The sequence below is a fragment of the Ictidomys tridecemlineatus genome, chromosome 7 (assembly GCF_052094955.1).
Source record: "Ictidomys tridecemlineatus isolate mIctTri1 chromosome 7, mIctTri1.hap1, whole genome shotgun sequence".
Classification (NCBI taxonomy): domain Eukaryota; kingdom Metazoa; phylum Chordata; class Mammalia; order Rodentia; family Sciuridae; genus Ictidomys; species Ictidomys tridecemlineatus.
The window spans coordinates 109,775,764-109,802,729 of record NC_135483.1 but is presented as its reverse complement, the minus strand read 5'-3'; the positions used below and the strand labels follow the sequence as shown (position 1 = coordinate 109,802,729).

The 26,966-nt window shown below is 35.9% G+C and overlaps 1 protein-coding gene across 7 annotated transcripts in view; it reads right to left on the bottom strand.

The window, feature by feature from the left end:
• Thsd7b (thrombospondin type 1 domain containing 7B) overlaps window positions 1-26,966 on the bottom strand; it is an 809,752-nt gene that overhangs the window by 425,240 nt on the left and 357,546 nt on the right. The window lies entirely within an intron of this gene.

Sequence of the window (26,966 nt, the reverse complement as noted above, 5' to 3'; positions counted from 1 at the left end):
TTTCCATCAGTTCCTAATCATATATTAAAGATACATGTCTTACTAATTTCTATGTTTTTGTTTCTGTGGTTCTTAATTTTTCTTACACAAAATGTATCATACTATGACAATATTTTTGCACTTTTATTTCTTATTGAAAATCAATCTATATCAGTTTATGCATTCTTTATTGGCTCTAACTTCAAAGCACTTCATGGGTGGATGTATCATTTATTCAACCAGTCTCCTTTCATCTATTCTCTTAAATGTGAGCATTCATACCAATATTTGGCGATCCCAAACAATGTCATGGTGAATAACTTTGTGCATGTCTTTCTTTTTAATTTTTAATTTTTGTTTTATTGAAACTGTGTCTTCTGGGTAAATATCTGTAAAAAGGGAATGCCAAATCAGAATATAAACAAACACTCAGTGTCTCTGGATATTTCCAAATTCCATTGCATAAAGGTCAAATTTCATTTCAACCAGCAACATATAGCAATGCTTGCTTCCTCACAACAGAATGTGGTGTTATGCTTTTTAACATCAGCTAATCTGATAGGTGAGAAATTACATCTGTATAGTTTTCATTTGCACCATAATAGAGAAAGCTAAAAAAGTGTTTATAATTTAAAGGTCACTTACATATCTTTCTGTGTGTGTGTGTAAATTATCTGTCCATGAAAGCATGGGTTTTATATTGATTTTTCTTAAGTTTATCCTTCATTCTTAAAGATATAAAATTTACCCGCCAGGGACTCACTCACCTCCTCCAGCTACTCTCTACCTGCCTTCAGTTACCACTTAGTTAATCCCCATCAGGGGATTAATACACTGATTGGATTAAGACTTTTATAATCCATTCATTTCTCCTCTGAACCTCACATATGAGCTTTTGAGGAACATCTCACATCCAAACTTTAATAACCACCAATTTAAGGAAACACAAGAAAATAGAAAATGATGACTGGATTATTAAAACAAAATTACCTTAGTACTAAAATCAGCACTTTTCTTAATTGAGAAACCCTAAAGGTATATCCATTAAGATCTGGTAAGAGCAAGCTTTCCCTATTACCACTATTAATCACATATTACTCAATGCATTTAGGAAGGAGAAATTAATTGCCTGAATAAAAATAGGTAGAACAAACATTTTATGCAGATGATGTGATTGTGTATTGGGAACCAATGATAAAATTAAACCATAAAAAAATAAATAAAAAATGTAGGAAACTACAATATTAACATAAGAAAACAACAGTGCTCATTTACACATATAATGATTAATTAGAGGACACAAAGGGAACAAAAACATCAATTACAATAGAAACAAAAGAATAAGACATTTAGGAATAATTTTAACAAGAAATGTCCAAACCTATATTAGGAAAATATTGAAACAGTTCTGAATAACACAAAGGGAGACTTGAGCCTATGTAAAGATACTCTTGTTATTTGAGGGGAAAAATCAACATTACAAAGACAAAGTTCTCCCTACCTTAATTTATAGATAGTGTAACTCAAACAAAAATACTAACACATTTCTTCATCTCCAGTAGAAGCCTGTCTACACAGGTCAGGAATGCACTTTTAACTCACCTCCCAGGAAGGAATGCTCTAAAGTAGAGTTCATTCTTTCAACATTTTTTACTCATAGGAGAAAAAAATGCTATCCCACCTCCACCCTCTATTTCCTATAGCACAACCCCTTCCCCACTCCACCAGCTACCTGTGCACAGGGAGTACAGGAGGCAGCTCACTGGATTTGGTGTCTACTATTGTTTTTGGAGGAAAAGCTAGGACTCTCTTCTTGGATCATTTGCATTGCCTTGGCTGTTACCTTATTTAATCTTTTTTTTAACATTTATCTATCTATCTATCTATCTATCTATCTATCTATCTATCTATCTATCTATCTATTAATTTATGGTGCTGAGGATTGAACCCAGTGCCTCACACATACTAGGCAAGCACTCTACCACTGTGCTATGACCCCAGCCCACCTCATTTAATCTTTATTAGAACTCTGATAGGTTAGACTTTTGAGCCAATTTTCAAATGAGGAAATTAAGGCTCTAAATTCAGACTCTGATCTAATAGCTGTCAAATAGCTGTAGGGATCAGAAGTAAAAAATTCTAGCATCAGGAAAATAATCTCATCTGCACAAGTTTATTTCTGTGATTTGCCATCTAGGTCCAAGAAAGGATCATAGATGCTTCAAGACAGATGAGAAGTTGGGTGTGCATCCCCCTAGGCCATTACATGTTATATAGCTTAACATTCTTTTAAACAATATATCTTAATCAAATAGGAATCTACTTTGCTTAGTAAAAGTCTGTTGACACACTTATCACAGGGTATCAAGAAGTGAGTCACATGATCTGCCAAGAGCATCTACAGATCTTATTGATTTGCAGAAGCTAGGTCTGTTACCTCAAGGTGCTTTCTTACCAATCAGATCCATCCTGTTGCTTCTGTTTCCAACTTCAAAGCTGTCTCAAAAATGAATTAACATACATAAAACCCAGCTTATGCAAATATGTTCAGGTTTGCATGTAAACACTGAGTTTTCTTTAAGGTAAAATAGTATTCTTTTTAATATATTCATATAACCAAAAAATTAAATATGAAATATATGTCTACATATATTACAGAAATAACAGTAGGTAGTTAGAACAGGAAACAGAGAGTTGGTGTAAAAATGGCAGAGGTTCATAAAAACAAGCCAATTGATCAGATTGTGTTTGTGCATGTATGAATATACCACAATGAAATCTACCCACTATTCTGTATAAATATTGTGCACCCAAAAATAAAAGTTAAATAGGGGAGGGAAGGATGGGGAAATATTAATCAATTGGTACTAAGTTACAGTTAGATCAGAGTAAGAAATTCTGGTATATCCTGTGTGGTAGGGTAACTGTAGATAACAATAATGATTCAAACATCATACCATATATATATCTTCATAAATATAATTTTCATGTAAAATTAAATTTAAAAAAGAAAAAAATAGCTTTTAAATAAAGAGATGTTTCTTGTAAGCTTCATGGTAACTATAAAGAAATAATTATAATACATACACCAGCAATTATAAACAAAGAATCAAAATATTAGCTTAAGTGAATTATGAGAAGTCCTACTATTTTGTTGAAAGAATTTAATTATGTTTTTCACAATTAATCTGCACTCATTATATTTAATATGGAGGTGTATCATTAAAAATTGGTACTTGAAAAAAAGCAATACTTTTCATGTAAAAATTGGAAACACTATTCTAAAAAATGCTTACTGCTTTTTTTCTTCTAAGCTTTACTTTCACAATTCCTTACACTGAAAATTTTCTCCTGTATTTCTTCTCCAATAAATAAATCACACCAATATGTTGAGTCTCATTTCGAATAACACCTTATACAGAGAGTTTCTCTGGAGAAGAAATTCATCATTGATTTTGAAAGTCACCTTACTCTTATTATATACTGTAGTTCCTTCCTTGTTTATAGCATTTATATATTGATCATGTTTATATGCTGTAGTATAAAATTCTTATTGTTTATGCATCTGGCCATATCCTAGAACACATGTTTATATGTTTTTTTAATAAATGATATGTATTAGAAAATAATTTAGGGTAGGCATATTCTTAATCAAACTGGGATAAACTCAGTTTGGAACTGGAACATTCTCTCTTTTTATCATTTGTTTCACTCTATGGTCAAATCTCTAATTCCAATAACATTGCAGGTAGTATAAACCTACAAAACACAAATGATAACACTAGAGATTTATCTTCTAACAATTTTTCCTAAATATAGCATAAAGATTCAATTACTAGAATGCTCATTTCAGGATTATTTGTAATAGCCAAAGAAACTGAGACAACTCCCAAATCCGACAGTAGGTATTTTCTTAAATAAACCATGATGCAGTTATCCTGTGATATACAGTGAGGCCATTAAACAAAAATGTAGAGAAACATGCAAATAACATGGAAAATGTTCATAGCAAAGTGGCAGGTTATCTTTCAGCATATATAATATGATTCATATCAGCATAGTTAGGGCTATGTATTTACACAGGCCACAGTGGAGGAGTATCTCCCCAGTAAACCCAATGGTGGGGGTCAGAGAGCTTTCTAAAGGTGACCACCCATAGGCTGAAAAGAGTGACTGAGAAAAGACAGAGGGAAGCAATGAGTGTATAGTAGAGCACATGCACCAGCAGATGGGCCAGTGTTAATAAAGGTTCAGTGGCAGGAGCAAGCATAAGCTTGAGGCACCTCTCAAGTAGCTACTACACATTATCCCCAGACACCTAGTGTTAAAAAAAATTAAAAAAAGCAACAGGGGGCTGAAGTTGTAGCTCAGTGGTAAAGCACTTGCCTTGCACATGTGAGGAACTGTGTTCCTCAGCACTACATAAAAATAAATAAAATAGAGGTATTGTGTTCAACTACAACTGGGGGAAAAAAAAAAAGAAAGCAAGCAAGCACAGGATTTGGTAGCAAAAGACTCTCCACCTTTGTGTTACTCTGTCAAAAAACAGTGCAGCAACCCCTGATCCCAGCATAAGCCCCATATTTAATTCTCATCTGAACCTTGAAGATGCAGCAAGGGAATAATGAAAATGTAAGTCATGATGAGATAATTTATATAAACTTTTAAAAATAAAATTATCTAGGAATTATAAAGAAACACAGTGACATCTTGTCGTAGCAAACTGATGTGGAAAGGGTGAAGTTGATTGAGAAGGGAAATATAAATCCCACCAGTAATACACAAAGTGTTTTGTGGAGTAAATACTTGGTGAAGGAACTAAAGGAAAGAATATTTGTGCTTTTGCACCTACTTGCCATTCTTGGGGAGAGTGGTGTCACCCGCAGGGGTTATCATTGGCAACTCCACAGACTGAGCAGACCCTGCGGGAGGCCAGTCATGAAAGAAACTCCATCTGGGCCCCAAGACCTTTGGTAAGGGCCATGGCACACTGCAGTGGGCAGCCTGGCTTGGGTGATCACCTGTCAGCAACAGCGTGGCAGCGAAATTGCAGCTTTTCTCAGCGCTGGTTTAGCTCCATGATAAACGGTCTGCCCTGAGGAGACATGCAGCGATTCGCTGCCAGCAAACAGCCGCCAGGCTGTCAGTGGGCAGCCTTTTCCCAGAGCACCAGTGACAGCTGACAAGGGCGTGCCTCATCAACTCTCTACATGAGGGAAAAGGTGCAATCCCCTAAAAACCCTGAAAAAAAACTATACTTGTCAAAAATGTGCTTAGCTGACACTGTGAGCTGCAAATCACTTCTTCTCTGAATTAAAGTGGTAGATATGCATATGTGCTTTAACCAGCCTCCGGGGATTCCTGCCTAATATTCAGCACTGAAGTTGTCATTCCAACCCATGAAATTCCAGGAAAGAATAACCGGAAGAACCATGCAGCACAAAAACCAAGGCCACAAACACCTGAGGATACTTTTGCCAAGTGTCATCAAAGTGAACGGGTTCAGAAAAAGAGCAAGCTCCCTTGCTGCAGGCAGGTCTGGCAGAATTCTTGTCACTATGGCAATCCCACACTCCCGTCCCTCCTCAGAGACAGCAGGAGCAGATGTTATGCTACAGATTCTACATCAGAAGCTGCCCAAAATCAAGCAACTTGCTTCAGTTGTTCGAGACATCCAAACACAAATGAATTTAAAGCTAACAATAAAACCGTTGATATTAACTAAAACAAACTAAGTGCCTGATATGTCCCAGACTCAGAATAGCATGTGACATATATTTTCTCATGTTCTTCTAACTACAAGCCTGCAGAGAAATAAGAGGAAGAAATCCCCTAGTCAGTCAAGCCCAGCATAGGCCATCATAACCTGGAATTTCAGCACCTTTATTATGGGATGATTGCCTCTTATTAATCTACCAGTTTTTGCTAGTTACCCAGATTGGCTTCCACAAATGGGTAACTACACAGTTTACATCTGAAATGTCCTCCAAAAGTTCATGTGCTAAAGTCTTGGTCCACAATGCAGTAATGTCCAGAAGTGAGGATTTTAGGAAAAAATTGGAACATGAGGGCTTTAATTTCATCAGTGGATTAATCCACTTGATAGATTAATGATTTGAATGGATTACTGGGAGGTGGTTGATTCTGAAGAAAGGTAGGGTGTGGTGGAATAAAGTAGGACACTGGGTTTGTACCTGGGGGACTACATCTTGTTCCTGGCCCCTTTCTCTCTAACTCTGCTTTCTTGAGGTCATGAGCTGAGCACCTTTGTTCTGCAACACTTTTCCATCATAATGTTCTTTCTACCTTGAAGCCAGCCAATCATGGACTGAAACCTCTGAAACTATAAGCCAAAATGAAAAACCTTTTCACCTTCAGTAGTTTTTCTCAGGTATTTGTCACAGTGTCAAAAAGCTGACTAACACAGTGACCTTATGTATGTCACTGCAGATGTTTAAGAGCTAAATATGATGAGGTCTAAGGTACTTCTAATTGTAACTCTGTTATTTGTTCACATTTTATAAAACATCCCATATGGCAGGTAGTTCAGAATGAGTAAGACAGTTTGTAGTTTCAAAAACTGTATCGGAAGGGAAGGAATTTCAAAATTCAGCTGAGCAATTAAGTGTGAAACTGTGTGACAACAATTAGATATGAGATGGGATAGGACAGAAGGGAGCAGGCAATTAGGGCAACATAGTCAGAGAAGGCTCCTCTTGCATCACACAAAGTGGGACTGAAGGCAAGCAGGTAAGACGGAAGTGAAGAAACCAGAACACCACTTTTAACAATCCAGAGGATCCTAGGGATGGATCAAACTTGAACCAGGCTACAGAGGTGGTAGACCATGGATGGCATTGGCTTTGTGGCCTCATAAAAGGTGAATCTACATGTGCAGTAAGAAAGAACAGGCCCTAGAGTGGATCCATCATTGGGCCAGTATAGGACCTATACTGGGAGCAATGTTACTGGGAATATAGGGAGGACATCAGGAATAGCTGGGTCTTACTGAGCTAACCAGGCAAATAATCACTCTATGAACAACTCTACCTCTATGTTTCCTATGAGAACTTCAGTACAATTCATAACCTTCCTTGAAATTGTCTCATGTAACTAGGCTTCCTATGGTAAATTAAAAAAAAAAAAAAGCCTGGGTCAGCCTTCAGGTTAGCAGAGCATAGCTAACAGAGGTTGTTATCAAAGACTGTAGATCGGTGGGCAATGTGTGGTCAGTCTGGAAGTCAGATGGCAGCAATCCCCAATTGGTCATTCCCAGACAGACTATTCTAAAAGAGTTAGAACACATGTTACATATAAAGTGTTAAATGCTCGATTTTAGGACAGTCTCAAGGAAACACAATTAAGCACGTTTCTGTAAAGGTATTCTTCTTGGAGCCCTTTCTATCCTAATATGTACCATGAGCATCTGCAAGAGAGATAAATTATGCGGCAATTTCTACTTTTATTTAACCAGAGAATCTCTTTTCCAAGTTATTCATTAGGAAGTCCTGGAGCTAATGTCCCATGGAATATGATTTGGAAAATGCTCTGTTAAGTGGATGGGTTAGAAGATTTCCAGATACAATTGCTATACACAATGTTCCAATTCATAAAAACAAGAACATCAAAGGTGGCACTGATGTGAGAAATGTAATACCCATTTGCTGATAGAGTGATGGAATATCTGGCAGGCTGCAAGGTGCCTGGATTCTGGTCTCAGTACTTCTTTTTGGAAAAGCAAACCTCTTTGAATCCTAATATAATGACAGCGTTGAATTCAATGCCAAAGTCAGCTCTTAAATCTTATGATTTCTACATTGCCATTGGGTAGATCCAACATTCTTATAATTCATCTCTATTAAGTACCTACCATGTGTCAAGAACCATATTAAGAATGAAGGATACAGAATGAACAATGAAATCTATCTTTTTTTTTTTTAATTCTAGAATTAACAATGGAATCTAGGCCTTCGCTCACACTTGAAATGTCTCTACCACTGCGCTATATCCCCAGCCCTGTAATTTTTTTTTTCTTTTTTAAATGTTAGGACTAGGTCTCATTGAGTTTCCCAAGCTGACCTCAAACTTGAAATCCTGCTACCTCAGCCTCTTAAGCAGCTGGGATTACAGGCATATGCCACTGTGCCTGTCTTGAAACCCATCTTGCAGTGCATCTAGCTAGGGTCTTTGTTCCTGGGGAATTTCCCACAAAAAGCAAATAAAGAATTGTGTTTTCAAATTGATATTAAAATTTCAGATCAGGACTATATATAAAGCTAGGAAGAGATAGGGATGTAAGAAACACTGAAAAGAAAATTAAAGATAATTAAAACCAATTAGTCAAACTGAGAAACACTGAACTATACATAGAACCTCACAACACAATAATACCTTGCGAACATGAGGTATTATCTAAACACCAAAAAAAAAAAAAAAAAAGCAAAGAAAAAGAAATGGCATCACATCCCACTTTGTTCACACCACAGCTCTGACTCCTTTGCTCAGGATTCCAGTGCCTTGGCCAGGGTAGCAGTATTCTCCTCAAGGCTCCCAGATCACATTCTGAAATCTTCCATTTCTATCCTCTTATAAGCAGAGGGATGAAGAATGTATCTGCCTAAGTCCTAGAACCTATTATACACTGATCTACCACATTTATTTGAGATTACTAATATCAGTTCAAGAAAAATACTTAAGCCAAAAGAAGTAATTTAGAATTCAAAACATTCCTTGCCCTCTAAACCATAAAAAGGAAGTGCAGCTCTTGAGCTTTGTATAAATCCGGCATATCATAGTCTACTTAGTGGGTCACAGTGTGAAGCACACAACCTCCTGGGGAATGGCATGCCCTTCCCTGCAGTCACTGAGCCACTCTGGGTGGTGTGCATGCCCATCTTTCATCTTAACCCTCTAGGACCTAAGCCTCTGTTCCCCAAGCTACTTCTGTTTCACAGAGCAGTGGTTCAGAGAGGTAGCCACCCAGAATCAGAGGCTTGGCAATGGACTATACCTTCACAGGCACTGAAATGATTTCAAATGTCATCTTAAGAGAAAAACCAGGAAGATAGCACATGGAAATAAGCTTACATCTGTCCAACCACACAAATCATGTGATTTTTCTACACAGAGTTTTTAAAGAGGCAACAGAAATAAAACTTCATGGCTAGCAAGTTCCTACTGATTTTCACCCTTTGCACATACATACACACAATTATTAAAAGAATCAGTTCTTTTCTGCCATTTCCCATGCTCATTTTGGGGGATACTCAGTGCATCTGATCAAACATGCCATTGTTGTTTTTTATAATGCTGTTGCACACTGTTGTAATACATGAATCAGCAGGGGAACATGCAAACAATAAAAGAGCTCAGAGTTGTTTATATGTGAATATTAAGGACATGTAAATCAAAAGAGAATAAAGAGATCTTTCTAATACTTTCATTTTGAGAAAGTGGAATGAATACTCACATCCATAGATGCCTATTATCACCTCCAAATAAATCTCAAATTAGTTTGTACCACCTATGCTTTAAGAATAGCATCCTAAAACTGGACATTCTTATTATTTTGCCTGATCTCTAGTTTCCTTTTCTTCTTTTCCTCAAGATATTTGTGTCGGATATCAGAATTCTGGACATAGCCAGTTGCAGAGAGAGGATAATAGATACAATATATACAATGATGGATATGTAGATATGGATTTTAAAATGTTCTCCTAGATTACAAAAGGAATAGAAGTATTAGTCAATTTTTAAGATATGTAAATTTTATTATTTTATATTATCTCAAATTTGAATTTGAATACAGAATCCCAGGATTTAGTAGGTAAAATCTTGGACATATACTGGGTCAAGGGAAGGAGACATTACCACTCTTGTTTTCAAACTTCTCTACTGTAAAAATGGACATAAGTCATGGCTATGGTTTGAATGTGCTCTCTCCAAAATTCATGTGTTGAAACATAAATGGTCACTAGGATAGTTCTAAAAGGTGTGGACTTTAGAAGGTGATCAGTTTATGAGGGCTCCTCCCTCATGACAGAGATTAAGACCCTTATAAAGAAGCTTTGCACAATATTTTATCCATTTATGCTTGTCCACCGTGTGAGGAGACAGTGTTCCTCCCCTGTGGAGGACGTGGTAACACAGCACCATCACAACAGAGGCTGGGCCCAGACACAGAAGCTGTTGGGACTTTGATCTTGGACTGCCAGCTTCCAAAACTGTGAGAGCCATCCATCCCTGTCAACCTGGCAGGGCTGTTGTGAGTAGTAAAATGAAATAATGTGAGTGAAAGTAAGTGTTCTGAAACTGTAAATTAGTATACAAATGGAAGGTTCCATTATCTTTAATCAAAAACCACAAGAGAACATAGACATTTTTCATCCTTATTGCACACCATAAACAAATTTAAACCCTAAAAATGAAATCAACCCAAAGTAAAATGCTAGAAATGACAATGAGACATTTTTCACAACAACAACAAAAAATTGATTTTCCATAGAGGTTCTTTCCTATTGCTTATAAAGACCTATATCCATCAACGCCTAGGTCCCCTGCTTTGACATTGGGTATAATTATGGCTGATCACATAGCTGCTAGGCTGACTTTATTATCAGAGCCTGAAGCTACTAAGTTTCTTCTGTCTTACCAAAGAGAGATGACAAGATTCATATTAAATTGTACTGTTACCAAGGCATCTTCTTAATTTTTTAAAAGCCATTTTCCCCCCAAATTTGATATAAACCTAAAGCTCAGGATATGTCTACACCATTCAGTTCAAAAGTTCTGATCTTTTAATAGTCATCATTGGTAAACAATATTTCCAAGCATCTAGACTGACTTAAAACTACACATGGAGACAATGGCAATTTCCAGAACAATGAAGTAGCTGTTAGGTATTTAACAAGATATATTGTACTACCATTAATGTACGTTTCATGATAACTGAACTATAGATAAATGAGATGTTAATACTGGGGAAGTGGATGAAAAACATAAGGGAACTATCTGTGGTCCTTCTGTGACTATTAAATGTTTCTGCAAGTTTGAAAAATTTGTCTAATAAAAAAGTAAAAATAAAAATAGGGCTGGGGATATGGCTCAAGTGGTTAGCGAGCTTGCCTGGCATGCATGTGGCCCAGGTTCGATCCTCAGCACCACATACAAACAAAGATGTTGTGTCCGCCAAAAACTGAAAAATAAATATTAAAAAATTCTCTCTCTCTCTCCCTCCCTCCCTCTCTCTCTCTCTCTCTCTCTCTCTCTCTCTCTCTCTCTCTCTCTCTCTTAAAAAAATGAAATAAAATAAATTTTTTTCAGGCAGATACAGTAGTAGCACATGCCTGTAATCCCAGTAACTCAGGAGGCTGAAACAGGAGGATCACAAGTTCAAGGCCAATCTCAGCAACTTAGGAAGGCCCTAAGCAACATGGCAAGACCCTGTCCCAAAATAAAAAGATGAAAATTGCTGAGGATGTGGCTCAGAGATAAAGCTCCCTAGAATTCAATCCCCCATGACCACCCCCCCTAAAAAAAAGAAAAGCAACATTTTGTAAAATAGAGTCCCAATAACTATGAATATAGAAACTAGGCTTTCAAAAAATTAACCATTTGCTTAAAAGTTATTATATCAATTTGGTCTATCAAGTGTCTAAGGAAGTTAATTTATGTAAAATTAATAATAATATTTTTAACAAGAAAAAATAGCTAATTTTTTTTGCAACAGTGATTACATGCCAGAAACCATCTTAACTTGGTTGGCAAAGAGAAATTCAATATCTACATCACACTTATAGTGTAGGTACTATTCTAGTTTGCATGTCTTATAAAAAAAGCTGAAATGCCAAGATCAGCAGCTTGCTAAAGAGCACTAATCCAGCAAGTGGCAAAATGAGGATGATACACAGTACACAACTTGACATTCGAGTGGCAGGGGAGGAAGGCAGCAGCTAAGAGGACGAGAGAGGCAATATGGAAGTCTGGAGGACCAGGCATTCCTCAGGGTACATTCCATGCAAGCCAGCCATGTGGTCAGGGGGTGGGCATGTATGCTTCATCTAGGATTGACCATTGCTTCCTTAAGGTTCCTTGGGCAGGATGCTGATGCATGTCATGTAAAAACCTGACTCAGAAGTCCTTTGAGGGGATGATAATGATTTTCACAGGAAGAGGCTCATCAACTCACACACTACAAGCAGCTGACATCATAGCAATAAACAATGCTACAAAAACGATTCTGTAGGTGGTTCACATTACCAGGTACCCAGTTCTCTCTGATATGACTCAGTCTAGGGAAAGATTTCAGAATATCTGAACTAACATTGTTTTTGACAGCTGAGCCAGTGTAAGTGTTGAACAGAAATAATTAGGTGTCTTCTTTAGTTCCAAAAGCACAGGGTTCTACCTGTCTCAATAAACAAGTGTCCATATGCCTTGATAGCCCTCTAAAGAGAAAGGCATACTTCTCAGAGCAGTCTCTCATATGCCTTAGGATACTTTTTAAAGAAAAAATCTTATTTATTACCCAGGATGCTGGATGGCCCATCCAGATAAGTGAATCTTCTATTTGCCTGATGTCTCAGATTCTAATTTACTACATGATCTTATTTTAGGCCCTAATTGCCATGCATGTGTAATACACTGCAAATTTTCTCATCTTCATTTTATTAATTATTTAAAGTTAATAAATTTTACCTCAAGTTACTTAATAAAAAAATATTTAAAATAGCCTTTTCTTGATATCTCAGGAAAAGAATCTGGAAATCTCCTTATCTGTGATTTCCATCAGAATAACACCAATTCATTCTATGAAGTATCTAAGCACATTAATCCAGATAATAATTATACCAAAAAAACAGACAATATTTTTGGTGACAATAATCACATACTGGAAACTGCCCTAACTTGGCATAGATTAAATTAATATCAACAACAAACTTTAGAGTGTTTACGCAGTACTTAAAAATGACAAAATCATGGAATTTGCAGGGAAATGGATGGCACTAGAGCAGATTATGCTTAGTGAAGCTAGCCAATCCCTCAAAACAAATACCAAATGTCTTCTTTGATATAATGAGAACAACTATGAACAGAGCAGGGAGGAAGAGCAGGAAGAAAAGATTAACATTAAACAGAGACATGAGATGGGTGGGAAAGGGAGAGAAAAGGGAAATTGCATGGAAATGAAGGGAGACCCTCATTGCTATACAAAATTACATTTAAGAGGTTGTGAGGGGAATAGGAAAATAAACAAGGAGAGAAATGAATTACAGTAAATGGGGTAGAGAGAGAAGATGTGAGGGAAGGGGAGGGGTGATAGTAGGGAATAGGAAAGGTAGCAGAATACAACAATTACTAATAGGGCATTATGTAAAATTGTGGATGTGTAACCGACGTGATTCTGCAATCTGCATTTGGGGTAAAATTGGGAGTTCATAACCCACTACAATCTAATATATGAAATATGATATGTCAAGAGCTTTGTAATGTTTTGAACAACCGATAAAAAAAGAATTAAATATTTCCCATCTTGAAATTAAATCTTTTACACAGACACATTCATAAAATCATAATTGCTGTTTTATTATTCATTGTGTAGAAAATGTATCCTTTCCAGGTAAATAAACACATTTAATTGTTTGTTTCGTGGTACTAGGGATTTAAATAAAGGGCACTCTACCCCTAGGCCTTACCTATTTTTTTTTTAAATTGATATAGGGTCTTGCAGGTATCTGGAACTTGTGATCTTACAGCCTCTGTCACCCAAAACACTGGACTTACAAATGTGTGTCTCTGCTGCTGGCTCAAATATACAAAAAAAAAAAAAAAAAGTGTTTCTGTTCAAGTCTTAGAGTGTTTTTATAACCATAAAAAATTATCTCTGAACACATCTATAAATTGAACACATTTCAGAATCTGGATCTTTTTTTTCTTATTTTAGTTGTTTTTATTTTGATGCATGAAATATAATAAAATAAGCCAAATATAGAAAGACACCAAAAAAAAAATACGTGGGGTCATTTTGTCTGACACAATCATTAAAAGACACAATGACATTTTATTGGAGAGAGCCAGAGATTCTAATGTCCTCAATCATAGGAAAAAGTCAAGGAAACACAGAGTTGCACTGTCCAGAATGACAGCAGACAGTCCGCAGAGCCATCCTAACTTATGGAACAAATGTGGCGAGTCTCCTGCAGGGACTGAGAGCTGGACCCAGCCAGGTGAAAAATGCTTCAGGGCCCTAAGCTCGCTACTCACATGGCTGCACAGCTGACATGGAGCAGGTATTGGTAGGTTAAGCCAGTGCTTGCCATCCTTTATTTCTACCTGTTTATCTTTTGGAACAATGCAGAGAAACCAGCACTACCCCTCAATCTCAATGAACCACTACTTAAGTGTATTTTAGTAAACTCTGATGCAATTTGAAGGATCACTTTTGCATATAGAATTTGGCTTACATTTCAGCAAACTCCCGCAAGTTTCATGACATTGTGTATTAGCAGCTCTGCTCTCATCTCCCTCAGGAAATACTTCTACTATAAAAGAATGTAAAGCTATTTGTCCCTAAATAGCTGCCTGTGACCTTCTGCTTTGTGGTTTCTAATATCTCCTTTTTCAGAATATCTCCTTCTCTCTCTATTCCCATACAGTCTGATGGATAAATTCCATAGTACTTAGCTGACTGAATACAATCAAGATTAGAGCTACAGTTACCAATAGAAAACAGATAACTAAGTACTATATGTCTAATTGAAATACACTTTGTACCAGAAGGAAATGTGTGTGAGCTTTATGTTTTCCTTGTACCAGGTTATCTCTCTCTTGCCCTTAGGTCACACTAAGAAACAGAAAGGCACTATGTTTAGTGAGTGGTTAGAAATATATTTCATGGGTCCAAATAAGTGAGTTGGCATGATTGCTTTTAAGGCTGCATTGAGAAAAGAAAAAGTCTCAGACCATGTCTGACTTGACAAATATACTGCATCTTAACTAATGAGAGTTATTTCTTCAGACTGGTACAGGGTGATGTCAATGTTTTGGCATGTGTGAGATGCATTTGTTAATACTTATTTAAGAACAACAAGTACTGGAGTCCTAGGGTTCAAATTTCTGACTACCTATTACTAGTTGAGTGATTTTAGGCTATTAATATCTCTGGGCTACACAGAATATTATCATTAGTAAAACTGGAGTAATAATAATTCCCAACTGGGCTGATGTGTAAATGAAATAACTCCCCTAAGTATTGTAAGCATTTATTGAGTATATCTTAACATACCAGACACTCTGGCATCATGCCAAGAATAAAATAAATAAGTCAAGGTCTCTGTCCTTGAGAAGCTAAGAGTCAAATAGGAGAAGCAGACAAGTGAGCAGGTAATTTCAATATAATGTGGTAAAGGCATCAATAACTGAATCACAAGGTGTTATGAGAACACAAAAGACAGGCATGCTATCAATTCAGATGATTTCTGCAGCAGCTGATACAAACTATGATAGAAGCTGGCTTTAATAGCAAGGAAACATATTGTTTTACATAGCAGCCAGTACTCAAATGTTGTTTCAGATGTCTGACAACATCCTTCATGACCCAGAGTGTTTTTCCATCTCTGCCCTATGCTACTCAGTAAGTAATGCCTTCACATAATCTTGATCATAATATAGATCATGGTAGAAACTAAAATAGCATCCTTCCTTACTCAAGTCCCTCTTGTGATATCTTGTTGCCCCAAGTAGATCTCATTCTACACATGGATGAATCAATCATGAGAAAGAAAAAATGAAATTATCTAAAGTGGACATGACATCATTTGGGGGGTGAGGACTATAAGATTTACCTGATTATCTAGACCAGGATTAAAGAGCTGGAGTGGGTGGCAGGACTGTTTCCTAAAGGACAACAATCAAGAATTTTAAAGAATAAGTAAGAATCAGCTCAAAGAAGAAGATGAATTCTTATGTAGGGGAACAACACCACAGAGGCAAGTTACCATCGAGGTAACAGCAGCAGGGGGATTACTTCTTATGAGAGTTGGATTTCTTATATGAGTTAGATATTTGTTGGCTGAAATTCACTTCTGGAGTACTAGAAGGATCATAGTCTTATGATATCCCTAAATTCACTTACAACACATTGCTTTTTTTTTCCTTTTAATTAACTCTTGTGTTCTTGGAAAGTAAAATCTAAGAACAAAATGATTTCTACTTCTTAGATACTTTACATAGATTTTTCTCTGGGCATGGTAGACACTCAACACAGCCAGTATAGAAAGAATAATGGAACACATATTTTTAATTTTGATTTAATAATAAGTTACAGTATATATAATATATATATATACTATATATATATATATATATATACACACAGTATATAGATTTAATCATATGGACTGCAGTTTAAAATGTTAGTACAATTGATGATTCATTTTTATTTTAAATGATATGGAAGGGTAAAATAAAATATATTGCCATCTAAAAATTTCATTAGAGATGAGAAAAGGAGACAGTCTTCCTATAAGAGATATGGGCACACTTAGGAAGCAATTTACTCTATGCTATGTCTAAATACTAAAACAGTCTGGTTGTGAAATATCAGTGGAGTAGTGATGGGAACACAATCATTTATTTAGGCACCTCAATAAAGGAGAAAAAAGAAGAAAACTATCTTGCAATGTATGTAACAGGGTGAAAAGAAGAATTAATTTAAAATACGATACCTGTTTATCAACAGACAACACATAGTCGATGCATTTAAAACTGCATTGTAGTTCTCTCTTTAGCACCTAAATTGATGCACAGTTTATTTCTATTCCCCACCTTCCCATCAAACATGGACAGCAAAACTGTGATTAGAATGAGTCTCTATTTTTCTGTTTTGGATCCCTTCAGTGCCAACCATTTTTAGAGCTTCATCTTTAATTTTACTGCGAGACATCTAAATGAATGGGAATGAGAAACTTGGCTACAGGAACTCACAGATTTAATCTTCTTTACATTCTTATTTGTATAGCATCAATAGCACAGTCTGATCTTATTGGCACTTTCAACTGTGATGTCAGGTTCATTTCAAAATTTAATACACTGTATTTGTCATCGCCACACTTCCTTCAGGAAGGACACTGATACCAAATGGCTACCGGTTGGTGGTCTGAAAAAGATAGCTTGCTGAAAATAGAAAACTCTCTCCTTTAAACCTAAATAACTCATCTCCCATATTATATATCTTGTTTTTGCAAGAAAAGAGTATTGCTTTCCACTATTTGATCTTTTAGTAATCCATCTAGGTAACGATAACAAAATAAAAGAATATTTACTCACTGGTTGCTTCTGGAAAGACAGTAACTTATTTCAAAGATTTAAAAAATAACTTGTGCAGCAGGAAAAAAGAAAGAACAGATTACAATCAATACTATTGTTGACTCTGACTGAGTGCAACATACACCTTATACCAATCTGGCCTCAAATATTATGAGGCTGCCCAATGGCCCCATTTGGCCCAGAGCAGTGCTTTCTAGAGTATGGTTCTGCATCAGCACCATCAGCATTTCTAAGGAATTTGATAGAAACAAATTCTCACGTCCCATCCCAGGTCCACTGATTCAAAAACTGTGGCAGCTCCTTCCTGGGATCCTTAAGGCCCTGGCAAGACTACAGTGGCCACTGAAATACCTACATTGAAATTCCTTGTGTTTTTACAATTGCCAGATGATTCTGGGAAACACTAGTTTTAGAACCACTGGATAAGAACAAAGATGTAGCCTTGAACAATGAGTTTTCACACCTCAGACCAAAATTTCCAGCACAATTAACCACCTTAACACCCCAAAGTGGTCTGTTTTTCTTGTTCTCACTCAGAATCATTATACTAACACTCTAGAATCCACTACAATAAACATATAAAGAAGTTAGTTCTCCCTGTCCTCCAGATAGCCATATAGTGACAGTTGGTAGAAAATAAGACTCAGGAGGATAGCACAAGATACACAGATGCCCTAACTCAAAAATAAACAGAATTCAATGATATTTTTATGCCTTCAAGGGAAGAACAGAAGAGTTGGAGCTTTTTATTATCAAATAATTAATAAAATGTGAGTGTGTTTCAAAATATTGAAAGATCTCTCATACTTTCATATTTTTATCTGAAAAATAATTCTTTAAAAATCATCATCAATATGGTTTGATTAATTTAGATCACATATCTCCTGCAGGAGTGGACCTCCTAAATACCTCTCCAAGCATACTTGTTTCCATTTGAGCTATATAAAAACACTGTGGCAAAGACTCTTGGGCAACCAGCAAAAAAGTAGGAAGTGATAAAAAGATAGATAATAAAGGGTGTTTAATAAAATAAGTCACCAGGAAAGCAAGAGCTTCATCTTACTGGGAGGGAAACAATATGGAATATACCTCAGATTATTTCATACCAATTTTCAGTCGCTGGCTAAAGGCTCCTTCCTGGGTTCCTTAAGTACCTGGAAAGACTACAGTGGCCATTGAAATTCTTCAGGTAAAGAGGTGCAGCAAGCTTCAGTTGGAATTTCAGGGAGCATGCACAGAAATGTTAAGTGGTCCACAAGATGTGGGCAGAAAATTACACTGAGTGCTACAGTTCACTAAATCTGTCTATTCTGAAAGTGCATTTCTCTGAATTTGCATTGCTTACATAAAATACATGCCTATGTTTATTGAAACCCTTCTTTGATCCCTTCTTACAGCTGGCAATATAGTTAAGATTTCCATTCTCATGCAAAGTAGGCTTTTTAATATCAAAATAAAAATAAATTTTAAAAAACCTGATAAGAAAAATAATACTTTTTAAAAATTGCAATTATTATATATTCCAAAATTCACATCTTAATAAAGTGCAGATCTATTTCAACCAAGGTGCCACTGCTCAAAACTTCATAACTGAAATTTGTTTTGGAGCCTCTATATTCTCAGTAATAGTTCTAAATTTGTAGTATATCTTTAATAGGCTGATTCACTGCAGGACATCCACTTATGTGACAAAAAAAATACTTGATGAATAAGCTATTTCTTTTTCTTCCTAAAATACAAGAAAATAAATATTGTGGTAAAACAGAATTTAGAAATTCTTGTAAGAGATATAAAAAATATAGGGAGGAGGAGAAAAACAGCACTTGACAAAAAATGAGATACAGCATAATCAAGGGGTTTAGAAAATACAGACTTGGAAATACAAAAGGGGTTTATTTAGAATTCTGGTGAGTCAGAAAATAATCTTTTATCTGAATGGAGTTTGACATTATCCACAAAGGTAAGCCAAAGAACATTTCTTGAGATCTAAAAATAATATGAACAAAATAAAACTTCCTTTCTGGTCAGATTTAAAAACAATTAAAACAGTACATCCAATTCAGATCAATTATTATTATGACATGTTTTCCACCAATCAGTCATCCTTTAAAAAGTACTTATGGCATTAGAACTTACAAGGACTTGCCACTTTAGACAAAATTAAAGATCACCTTCTTGGAGTCTTCAAGGTTAATAGTGAAAAACAAGGAGTCCTAGTAAAATGGCCTTGGGATGAAAAACAGAATCCCTTAATAATGGGAATCCATTCTTCATGCTTTCTGTGCAAATACAGACAAACCTGAGGGAAAATATTTGCTCTAAAAAAGCCCAGTGCAAAGGTGAAAATAAAACCCTGATATCTAAAAGGGAATATATCATTATCTTAGATTAAATATGTTTGCTAAAATGCATATAATTTTTTTCCAGGAAGCTTATTTGGCAAATTATGGTTCAAAGATGAGGAGTTTGCTCAGGATCTGATGAGCCCATGAGACAGATCCATGTTTATCCAATGACCCTGCTCATCTTTCATATTAGATACACAAACAATGACAGACAGTGATTACTTGCAAGTCACTGAGAACACTGTCTAGTTCTCTCACATTACAGAGTCTCTCTCAACCTGTTCAACAAAGATGTCACATAGCGGGAAACTTAAGTCAATTGCCAGTGAACCCTGGCAATAATGAACCAGTTATGTTTGAGTCAAAGTTCAAAATATTGTGAATAATGTTATATGGGTATATAAATGTGCTACAAATGAAATTCACTGTTCTATATAGTTAATATACACATTTAAAAACTTGTAAAAAAAATAAAACAAACTCAGGTCACAACAAGACATAGTGAATAAATTTAATAATCTAATCTAGGAGAGAAATATTCTGGGCTCAGATTTTTTTTATCACATTCCATTACATTTAAAATGTCTCATTTAAAATCAGGAAATGTACTTATCAACGAAATAAGGATAACCTATGTATAGTCTACACTCGGTAAATTTCTGTAGACCTACAATAGACATTGAGAAGATGTTGTACAGGGAAAGAAAACAAAGCTGTCCTACCAATTGAAGACATAAATATTGTATTCTATAGCTGCAGAAATTCATAGATGACTACTTGGAGTGTAGATGATCCAAGGTAGATCACATTCTTAAATAAATACACAGGTTTAAGCATTTCAAGAATTGCTAGTGATTTTCAAAATGGCATAATTTAGGAGGTTGTTTTCCTGGTTGCTCCATGGCATAAAACTAAGAAAGCACACAGGCAGCTTCTCAGCAAGTGAGGTATGGGAAACTGTCAGAGACACTATAAGTCTATAGGGTAGAAACTCCACAGCCTCAGATCCATACTGTTGGATAGGTAGGCACAAAAACAACATGAAAAATCAAGTGAACAAAGCACCACACACAAACCAAGGTACTCCAATAACAGAACCCATTGACACCACAGTGGAAGAAATGTTAAAGAAGGAGTCTAGAACGCACTCGTTAAACTGACCTGTGAAGTAAAGGACAGTATAAGGAGTAAAATTAGAGAGAAAATACAAGAAGTGAAAGATCACCAAAATAAAAAGAGATTCTGGGGGGAAAAAAAAGTAAACACAAGTCCTCAAAAGGAGGAAATCTAATCAATTCAAATGAAAGCATCACCAACCAACTAGATCAATTGGAAGACAGTTCCAGGCAATGAAGACAAAATATATAACCTTGAAAATAAAGTTCAATGTGAAGAAAAGACATTAAGAGACCATGAACAGAACTTCCAAGAAATACGGGATAACCTGAAAAGACCAAACTTAAAGATTTACTGAAATATATGAAGACTCAGAGACACAAACCAAAGAAATACAGAATCTTTTTAATGAAATGATATCAGAAAATTTCCCAGACCTATAGAATGAAATGGAAAATCCAATACAGGAGGCTTGCAGGACCCCAAATATACAAAATTACAACAGACTCACACCAAGGCGCATTAGTACAAAAATGCCTAACATACAGAATAAGGATAGAATTTTAAAGGCTGCCATAAAAAACAACAAGTAACATTTAGTAGGAAACCAATCTAGGTCTCAGCTGATTTTTCAATCCAGACCCTTAAAGCTAGTAGGTCTTGGAATAATATATGCCAAGCTCTGAAAGAAAATGAATGCCAGCTAAAAATACTATACCCAGTAAAATTAAGTTTCAGAATTGATGATGAAATAAAAAACCTTTCATGATAAACAAAAATTAAAAGAATTCACAAGTAGAAACACTCAAGATTTTTAATAAATAAAGAAAGAAAAGTGAAAACCATCAAAGAGAGGGACTACACTAAAAGAACAATAAATCTGCAGCCAATATGGAAAGCAGTATGGAGATTTCTTGGAAAATTGGGAATGGAACCACCATTTGACCCAGCTGTCCCTCTCCTCAGTCTATACTCAAAGGACTTAAAAACAGCATATTACAGGGACACAGCCACATCAAGGTTTATAACAGCACAATTCACAATAGCTAAACTGTGGAACCAAACTAGATGCCCTTCAATAGATGAATGGATAAAAAATTGGGGCATATATACATAATGGAATGCTACCCAGCGATAAAATCATGGCATTTGCAGGTAAATGGATAGAGTTAGAGAAGATAATGCTAAGTGAAGTTAGTCAATCCTAAAAAAACAAATGCTGAATGTTTTCTTTGATATAAGGAGGCTGATTCATAGTGGGATAGGGAGCAGAACATGGGAGGAATAGATGAACTATAGATAGGGCAAAGGGGTTGGAAGGGAAAGGAGGGGGAATGGGGTAATTAATGATGGTGGAATGTGATGATCATTACTATCCAAAGTACATGTATGAAGACACAACTTGGTATGAAATAGTATGCTATTTAATGAAGAATGGATAGGAGAATAAATAACAGATGAAATAAAAAGCTATTTAGAGGTAAATAAGAATAGCAATACAATATATCAAAATCTCTGGGACACTGTAAAGGCAGTGCTAAAAGGATAGTTCATTGCATTGAGCTCATTCATCAAAAGAATAGAGAGACAAAAAATAAATAACCTAACATTACATCTCAAAGCTGTAGAAAAAAGAGCAAATCAAACCAAAGGCAGTTGAAGAGAGGTAATAATAAAAATTAGAGCAAAAATCAATGAAATTGAAACACATACAAAAATCAAGAATCAATGAAACAAAAAGTTGCTTCCTTAATAAATAAATAAAATTGATAAACCCATAGCCAAGCTAATGAAGATGGAAAAAAAACTCAAATTACTAAAATTTGTGATTAAAAAGGAAATATCACCATGGATACTACTGAAATATAGATGATAATCAGAAACTACTTTGAAAATTTATACTCTAATGAAATAGAAAATGTTGAAGACATTTACAAATATCTAGAAACATTAAATTTAGTCCAAATTGAATCAGAAGAACATAAAAATTTAAACAGATCAATTTCAAGCAACAAAATTGAAGATGCCATCAAAATCCTATCAACAAAGAAAAACCAAGGACCAGATGGATTCTCAGCCAAGTTCTACCAGACCTTCAAAGAATAACCAACACCAATCCTCACTTTGCACAAAACTCAACTCAAGTGGATCAAGGACTTAGGCATTAAACCAGAGACTCAGTGCCTACCAGAGGAACAAGTAAGCCCAACTCTTCATTATGTCAGCTTAGGAACCAAATTCCTCAACCAGACTCCTAAAGTGCAAGGAGTAAACTCAAGAATCAATAAATGATATGGAATAAAACTAAAAATTTCTTCACAATAAAGGAGACAATCAAGACTGTGAAGACAGAACCAACAGAAGAGGAGAAAATCTTTGCCACCTGCACCTCAGAGCATTAATCTCAAAGATATACAAAGAACTGAAAAACTTAATACCCAAAAATAAAATAACCCAATCAATAAATAGGCAAAGGAACTGAACAGGCACTTCAGAGAAGAAGAAATATAAATGGTCAACAAATGTGTGAAAAAATGTTCACCATTTCTAGCAGGTAGAGAAATGCAAATTAAAACCACACTGAGATTTCGCCTCACTCCAGTCAGAATGGAAATTATCAAGAACACAAGCAACAATAAATGTTGGCGAGGATGTTGGCGGGAATGCAAACTGGTGCAACCTTTCTGGAAAGCAGTACAGAGATTCCTCAGTAAACTTGGAATGGAACCACCATTTGACCCAGCTATCCCACTCCTTGGTCTATACCCAAAGGACTTAAAATCACCATACTATAGTGACACTGCCATATCAATATTTACAGCAGCTCAATTTACAATAGATAAGCTATAGAACTAACCTAGGTAGTGATAGTTTTCTTTTCATCATCCTGAGTTTGCCAATTATTTCATAGATCATTTACTTCAGAATTTATTCAGAACTAAATGGCTAAGGCCAAAATAAATCATCTTATATTTGATTAAAAGTAATTCCAAAATTTATATTAGATTTTATCAGACTTGAGGCCTATCAGAATTTGCAAGAATGACTTGCTTGCTCTCCACTTTTATACTTATCCATATGAACTCACTTCAGGTATCCTGAATATACAGAGAAAAACTTTCAGCATCCCAACAAAATATCAAGTCCCATTCAGACTGAGGAACCAGGAGTTTTCTACACAACTATGATCACTCTTCTGTAGAACTCCTTCCAGTGTCTTCTTGGATTCTCCTCTTGCCACCAGTGAAATGCATTCTCTTCTCCAGAAGTTTGTTCAGCTCATTAGCTTGTAAACTTCAAAAATATATAATCTATGTCACATTGAAGTCACTGGCAAACTGGCAACAGTATTCTTTGTGTGTGTGTGTGTGTGTGTGTGTGTGTGTGTGCACGTGCGTACACACGCTCATCTCAAAATTATTTTTTTTAATTTTTATTTTTAGTTATACATGACAGTAGAATATATTTTGACATATCCTGCATATATGGAATATAACTCCCCATTCTTGTGGTTGTACATGATGTAGAGTTATACTGGTCATGTATTCATACATGAATACAGGGAAGTTCTGTCCAATTCATTCTACTGTGTGTCCCATTCCCATTCCCCTATTCTCCCCTGTCCAATCCTGAGAATAGTATAAAATGTTACAAGAAGAAAGAAATCACAGGAAACTACCTATTTTTCTCCAGGCATTTAAATGAGCATGAAAATTTCTGTTAATCCTTGTAACTTTGCAAACACCGTAAAAACATGTGGATTCAGATAAGGACTTCTCTGCAAACCTCCATCATCAATCATTCAGAATCACACAGAAGCTTATTCAAAAAAAGTACAACAGAGCTCATTTCAATTTCTCCCTGGACACAAGTTGGCTTCAGCTATCAGGTGCCCAGTATCCCAAACAATGAAGGAGTCTTCAGGTATTTAAAACTACAAAACATCATAGAGCTTATATGAACCAGCATTAATTCCTACTTCTCCCCAGAAGGGGAAAGCATGTGTAAACACCAAAAATTAATCATTTCACAATAAGCAAAAAAGCTCTTAATCTGCAGTAACATGGTAAAGTTGATACCTCTAAAACTATTGAAGAGGGTGCAGCACATACTGCAAAAGAAAGACCTACCTATGAACATAAGATACATGACCAATTTCCACACCTGCTATTACACAGCACAGCATCATTGTGGGCACTGGGTCCCAACCAAACTCAGGACCTTTTATTTTCTCAGCTGGAGAATGGGAGAAAAAAGTGGTTATTCAAAATTTCAATATTGTTTTCATTTTAGAAAAAAATGTTCTTTGAACAATTTCCACAGGACAAAATGTAATAATAACCGTGCATTATAAGCTGATTTTCAATGCTTTTGTGCCAGGTAATTTACTAATCACTTTTGTGTAATGAATTTAACTCTCACAATCTTGACAGTAAGAGGTAGCTTTTATCATCTCCTCTTGACAACTGAAGGGAAGGATGCTGCTGCAAATTGAATAATTTCCCTGATACCATCCAGCAGGTGAGTAGCAGAGTTAAAATTCCAACCTGTGTGACTCTGGAGCCAGATCTGAAACCTCTAACACTTCACATCTGACACCACACTCAACACGGAAGATGTCTGTGAGCAGATGTGTGAGGTTTTCCCCACTCCAAGAAACCTTGCCATAGCAGGTGTGTCCGACAATTCACTTTGATTTTCACATTGTCTACTTGGAGATAGCACCGAAGTCAACAAGTAATGAGCTCCTTCCCCCAAGACTACCCCAGATTCAGATGGCAATCAAAAGCCCTAGGCAGTCACCTATGCTTTTGACAGATGAGTTATAAATCAGGATTCCTACAGCCCTTCTGTTGGACCCCATAATTTGCCCAGATTGGTGACAAAACTCACAGAAATACCTTACTTACATTGCAGGCTTACTATAGAGAACATTACCAAGGATGCAGATGAACAGCCAAAAGAAAGAGATGGAAAGGGCAAGGTACTGGGGAAAGAATATGGAGCTTCTTAGCCTGGTCTGAGTACATCACCCTTCCTGTAACTCATGCTTGGAAATCTGGAAAAATCTGAGCCCCATAGTTGAGAGATTTTTATGGAGACTTCATTACCTATGGAAGCTCAATCTCCAGCCCCTCTCCTTTTCCTAGAGGACACAGGGTAGAGCTGAAAGTTCCAAGTCATGGCTTGGTCTTTCAGATGACCATTCCCCCAAGAGTCAACCAAGTACCATCTCATTAGGATAAAAGACACTCTTATCACCTAAAGAAATCCCAAGAAAACCAGGATCAAAGACCAAATATTAAAACATACATCCCTATTGCTCAAGAAATAGCAAAGATTTAGAATCATTGTGCCAGGAAGCAGGAATAAATACCAAAATATGAATTTCTTATTACAAATCACAGTATAATACAAAGAAAAACAACACAAAGGTGATCTCATTTGCCTAGGTTATTAAGCTGCACATATGTTACCACAATTAAAACATTATTTGGTAATATTAGAAGCAGACACTATTAGTTTTTTACTATTTACTGTAGCTATTACAGTCTGTTGTCACCTTCTATTTAATTAAAACACCATCTGGAATCTGGAGGTAACCAATTAAAACATTTGATAAAAAAATGTATATTTGCCTAATTATTCTTGTGATTTAAAAGAAAGAAGAAAGAAAGAAACAGTGGACAAAAGAAAGGGGAAAGAGGAAAAGAGAAAGACAAAAGAAAATACTGCACTATAAGTCGACCCTGAGTGGATGCTGATACACAGTCGGAATCCATTATGCAATTTCCTTCTCTTCTATGGATTATTTCACTCTATAAAACAAAACACTTCATCCTGCACACCAAGAACATTACAAAGGGGGCATCTTATGGCAGAGCTGATTAGTAGACATACATACTCAATATCCTAGATCCTTGTGAAGAGACTGAATATTTTTTAATCTCTAGGATAGATTTTAAATGTCACTTTTCTCATTGCCATGTGACTCACATATTTTAAAATCCCCCTTAACTCCTAACGAGGATTGTACCTTCAGAAGCTTACTGATCACAGAAAGACATCATTATTAATAGATTTCTAAGTCTATACAATTTATACTTAAAAATGGTTCTTTAGAAATGTCTAGAACTGATTCTGCTCTAATGCTATGAAAATGGAAAGATTTCACTTACTATTTTTTTTCTTTTTAACATG